Genomic DNA, 6000 nt, shown 5'->3' on the forward strand with positions numbered 1-6000 from the left:
GGAAATATAAATCAAAAACACAATGAAATATCACCTCACACCTATCAGAAAAACTATCATCAAAAAGAACACAGATAACAAATGTTAGCAAGGATATGAAGAAAAGAGAACCCTCAAACCCTGTTGGTGAGAATGCAAACTGGTACAACCACTAAGGAAAACAGAATGGAGTTTCCCAAAAAAAACTAAAAATACAATTATCATATGATTCAGCAATTCCACTCCTTGGCATCCAAAAAAAAAAAATCAAAAACACTGATTTGAAAAAATGCACACACCCCAATATTCATAGCAGCATTATTTACAATTACCAAGACATGGAAACAACTGTGTCCATTGACAAATGAATGGGTGAAAAAGAGGTGGTATATCTATACAATGGAACATTACTCAGTCATGAAAAGGAACAAAATGCAGCCATTTGCAGCAACATGAATAGATTTGGAGGGCACAGTGCTAAGTGAAACTAGTCAGACAGAGAAAGACAAATACTGTATAATATCACGTGTGGAATCTGAAAGTACAACAAAGTAGTGAATATAACAAAAAAAGCAGCAGACTCAATTACAGAGCACAAATTATTGATTACCACTGGGGACAGGGGAGGGCAGAGGAACAATATAAGAGTAGGAGATTAAGAGGTAAAAACCCTTAGGTATAAAATAAGCTACAAGAACATACTGTACAACATGGGGAATATAGTAAATGTTTTATAATAACTATAAATGGACTATAATCTTTAAAAATTGTGAATCAACATATTGTACACCTGTAACTTATATGGTAGAGCCACTATACTTCAATGAAAGAAGGACAAACAACTATTCCCAAAAGGCCAAAATATCTTGATCAAGATCACATGGCTTTTAAGTAAGTGATTGAGTTGGAATTGTAACAAAGTCCACTTGCCTCCAGAGCATACCTTCTTAGCCTCTGCACTGTGATTCCCTTTTGTAAGTACAGTTCCAGGAAAGTCCAGAAAAGCAGGTTTAAGTACCCTGGGCAGACAGCACACCAAGGCCATAAGGACAGCCAGGGCCAGTCTTCTACCAGCAGGACATGGACAGCCAGGAAGGATGCACACAGGAGAGTCAAGTTCACTGGGTTTCCTGCCTGTGCCCTCTACTCTTCTGGCTGCCATCACCCATTCTCCTCTCTCTTGGATTTCTCACTTCAGGTACCTGGGGAGTGAGAGGCCATTAAGACTGTCATGTCCTCAGGGAGGCCACAGCTCAGGTGTCCTGCCTGTCCCTCAGCGTGCACAGGGGCCCTCAGCCTGACAGAGGCAACGCTGATATTTTAAGAAAGCCTTAGGATCTTTTTCCTGACCATTTTTAGAATGTTTTTACAATTTTGGGACTTGGAGACAAGAAAATAGTTAATAATAATCATCTAACCGTAAATAATGGAATCTATTAAGATGTCATATGAAAAAATACCTGCAATTATAGATCCTCTGAAACAACTTACTTTGTCTTCAGAGTTTTCTCATGATGAGTTAAAAATAAATGCTTTCAGGAGGTGTCCATATGTAAGTCTTGTTATCCCCTCAGGAGTACCACAAAATAGTATTTTTTTAAGTACCTGAAGACTGTGCTAACATTCCCTGAATCCCAAGTCCTGGATCTTCCTTATTTTGAGCTCCTCTTCATCCTGGTCATGAGGGGGAAGGGAGGCAGGTAAACAAATGAGAGCAACAGAAGGAATCAATGGTGTTATTAAATTTACAGGTGGTTACAGATGTACATGGGCTTCCCTGATAGCGCAGCTGGTGAAGAGTCTGCCTACAATGCAGGGGACTCCAGTTCAATTCCTGGATCAGGAAGATCCCCTGGAGAAGGGATAGGCTAACCACTCCAATATTCTTGGGCTTCCTTGGTGGCTCAAATGGTAAATAATCTGCCTGCGATGCAGGAGACATGGGTTCAACCCTAGGTTGGGAAGATACCCTGGAGGAAGGCATGGCAACCCACTCCAGTATTCTTGCCTGGAGAATCCCATGGACAGAGAAGCCTGGGGTCACAAAGGATAGGACACAACTGAGCGACTAAGCACAGCACAGCGGCACAGGTGTACACAGCCAATCCCACCAGGATCCTAATTTGTAGATCAATTACTATAGAAAGGCAGCCTGAGAGGGCCCCAGTCATTCTGACAGTCCTCTCAGAATGTCAGTCTTCACCGTCTCTCATCCAGGAAGCACACCCCAGTGACTTATCTTGTGGGTTCAGTTCCTCCCAGCTCTAAAGGCAACCCTGTGTAACACAGGTGCACATTGAAAACCCTTGTCTCAGCAAAAGTGACTGGAATGAGTCTTCCCGACCAACTGATCTACAGGCATACCTCAGAGATACTGTTGGTTTGGCTCCAGACACTGCTATAAACAGACACTGCAATAAAGCCAGTCACAGGAATTTTTAGCTTTCTAGTGCATCTAAGAGTTATATTTATACTACAATTTAGTTTATTAAGTGTACAATAGCATTATGTATTTTTTTCTCTTTTTTTTCTTCTTTTTTTTTTTCCTTCTCCATCTCCCTTTCTCTTCCCCTCTGCTCTCCTGCTGTGCCTGTCCTCCTCTACTTCTTCCCTGACTCCCAACCAGCTTCTCTCTCCCATCTGTTCCCCGTCAAGATGCTTTCTCTCCAACCTTCCTGGTGATTCTCAATCTCCATATTTCAGCCTTTCTTCCTCCATCTCTGCCCTCCCTCCCGACTCTCTGGCATCCTCAAGTAGCTACGCTTCCTCTCAGTTTCCTTTCTCAGCTCCTCCAATCACTAGGAGTCCCCTTTCTCTCCCAGCAGGATATCGTCTGTAAGCCAAGGCCCCAAGTCTTGTATCGCCTTTGCAGGCTGTCTGTGTGAACTGCCTCTCCACTGTCGCCCTCTTTGGGACCCCTGATTTACAGCCCCTCTCCCTTGAAGGCTATAGAAGAGGGCGGCAGAGGATGAGATGGTGAGATACCATCCCTGGACTCAACGGTCATGAACTTCAAACTCTGGGAGATACAGGGGTCGCAAGACTCGGACTTAAGAACACCTTACTTGTTTTGCTCACCTTTAACTCCGGAGATCCTGCTTTGCTCTAAACTTCTCTCCTTTCCCCACCCGCTACAGAATGCTTATTCTCTTTCATGAAGGTGTCTCTTTCAAGTTCCCCACCAATCCTCTTCATTGCCATCGCTTCTCCCTCATGCTTTTCTCTATTTTCTATTTCTCTCGGAGTCGCTGTCTCTGCTTTTCATGACCCCCCCTCGCCCACTATTTACAGGGATGGCGACTAAATAAGAAGCCCCGCTCCCGCAAGAGCCAAATTCCAGCGGGTGGAATTTGGGAGGAAAGAACCATGGGTGACACGTGGCTGGCTCAGGTCACCTGCCCCCACACAGGGTCACTATGAACGGAAGGTTTGCGGGACACAAGGATCGGCATAAGGAGACGCGAGGACAGAGGGGCTGGGAGGGAGGGGGCCTCAGGGGCGGGGCGGGCCTCTCCGCGAGCGGGGGCCGGTAGGCCGAAGCTGCGGAGCGACTAAACCAGCTCGCGGAACAAAGTTTTATGAGGTGCAGGAAGGGCAAAGGGTTCAGTGAGGTCAGTAAGTGGTTTTAAGCAGGAAAGAGGTGCCAAACGCAACGTCTCAGTGGACCAAAAGCAGGAACCGGCTTCAGAGCGACTTCAAAACGAAGAGTCTCTGTTTGCTGGGGGTCGTGGGGCGGGCGTGGGGATATAGTCTTTAGAGTCAGTAGCGACTCTCAGACCCCGATACACAGAAAAGCAGACTGCGACGCGAAGGTCTGACTAGACAGACAGAAACTCACGGGGCGCTGAGACTCTCCGTTTCCCGTCGTGTGTACATTATGTCTTTAAAATGTACAGACTTTAATTTAAAATACCTAATTTGTGACTTAAGCAAGTCATAATCTTTTTGCTGGTGGAGGATCTTCCTTCGATGATGGTGCTAACTGATCAGGATGGTGATTGCTGAAGGTTGCAGTGGTTGTGGAAATTTCTTATAATAAGACAACAATGAAGTTTTCCCAACTGACTGACTTCACAAAGGGCTTCTCTGTAGCACACAATGCTGTTTGATAGCATTTTGCTCACAATAGAACTTCATTCAAAATTGGAGATACTATTACTGCTTTATCAATTAAGTTTGTGTAATATTCTAAATCCTGTGTTGTCATTCCAACAATCTTCACAGAATTTTAGCAGGAATAGATATTATCTCAAGATACCACTTTCTTTGTTCACCAATAAGCAGCCACCTCATCTTTTATCATGAGATTGTGGCAGTTCAGTCACATCTTCATGCTCCACTTCCAATTCTAGTTCTCTTGCTCTTTCTATCATATCTACAGATACTTCCTCTGCAGAAGTCTTGCATTCTTCTAAGTCATCCTTGAAAGTTGGAATCAGCTTCTTCCAAACTCCTACTAGTGTTGATACTGTGACCTCCTCCTTTGAATCACAAATGTTTAAATAGTATCTAGAATGATGAATTCTTTCCAGAATGTTTTCAATTTACTTTGCCAAGATCCATAAAAGGAATAACTATCTATGGCAGTTATAGCCTTCCAAAATGTATTTCTTAAAGAATAAGACTTGAAAGTAAAAATTACTCCTAAATCCATCAGAATGGATGTTGTATTAGCAGGCATGAAAACAATGTTAATCTTAAGGTACATTTCCATGAGAGCTCTTGACTGACCAGGTGTATTGCCAACATGCAATAATGTTTGGAAATGACTCTTTTCTTTCTGAACAAAAAGTCTCAACAGTGGACTTAAAATAGTCAGTAAATCATGTTGTAAACACATATGCCATCATTCAGGTTTTGTTGTTTTATTTACAGAACATAAGAATAGATTCATCACAATTCTTAAAGGCCCTAGGATTTTGGAATGGTAAATGAGCACTGGTTTCAACTTAAAATCACCTGTTACATTAGCCTCTAATAAGAGAGTCAGCCTGTTGTTTGATGTTCTGAAGCCAGGCATTGACTTTTCCTCTCTAGTTATGAAATTCCTTGATGGCATCTTCTTTTAATATAAGGCTGTTTCATCTACATAAAAAACCTGTTGTTTGACTAAAAATAAAGTTACCACATGATCCACTAACTGTGCTTAAAAAGGAGGGAATAGGAGCTTCCCTGGTGGCTCAGTGGTAAAGAATCTCCTGCCTGCCAAGCAGGAGATTTGGGTTTGATCCCTTAGTCAGGAATATCCCCTGGAGAAGGAAATGGCAACTCACCACAGTATTCTTACCTGGGAAATCCCATGAACAGAGAAGCCTGCCGGGCTACAGTCCAGGGAGTCACAAAGAGCTGGACACAACTAACCTCAAGAGTACATGATCCAGCAATCCCACTCTGGGCATGTATCTGGATAAAACTAATTCAAAAAGAAACCTGCACCCCAAAGTTCATAGCAGCACTATTTACAATAGCTAAAACATGGACACAACCTAAATGCCCATCAACAGATGAAATGATAAAGAAGATATGGTATACATGTCTTTTCTCTCTCTGTCTCTGTCTGTGTGTGTGTGTGTGTGTGTGTGTGTGTAGGGGTGTTTAAAATGGAATATTTCTCAACCAAAAAAAGAATGAAATAATGCTATTTGCAGTATGGATGGATCTAGAGATTATCATACTAAGTGAAGTAAGTCAGACAGAAAAGGACAAAGTACGATTGATATCGTATATTATGATGTTTGGAACCTAAAAAAATGATACAAATAAACTTATTTGCAAAACAGACATAGGCTCACAGAAAGCAAACTATGGTTACCAAATGGAATAGTGGGGAAGGGGAAGGGATAAATTAGGATTTGGGGATTAACAGATACACACTACTATACATAAAACAGATAAACAACAAAAACCTATATCCCCATAGTACTATAAATCAACTAAACTTCAATTTTTAAAATATGGTAATTTTTTTTAACATTCAAAAAAAATATGTTGTTTAATGTAGCTACCTTCATTATTTTAGCT

Source organism: Odocoileus virginianus, chromosome 5 (assembly GCF_023699985.2).
Source record: "Odocoileus virginianus isolate 20LAN1187 ecotype Illinois chromosome 5, Ovbor_1.2, whole genome shotgun sequence".
Lineage (NCBI taxonomy): Eukaryota > Metazoa > Chordata > Mammalia > Artiodactyla > Cervidae > Odocoileus > Odocoileus virginianus.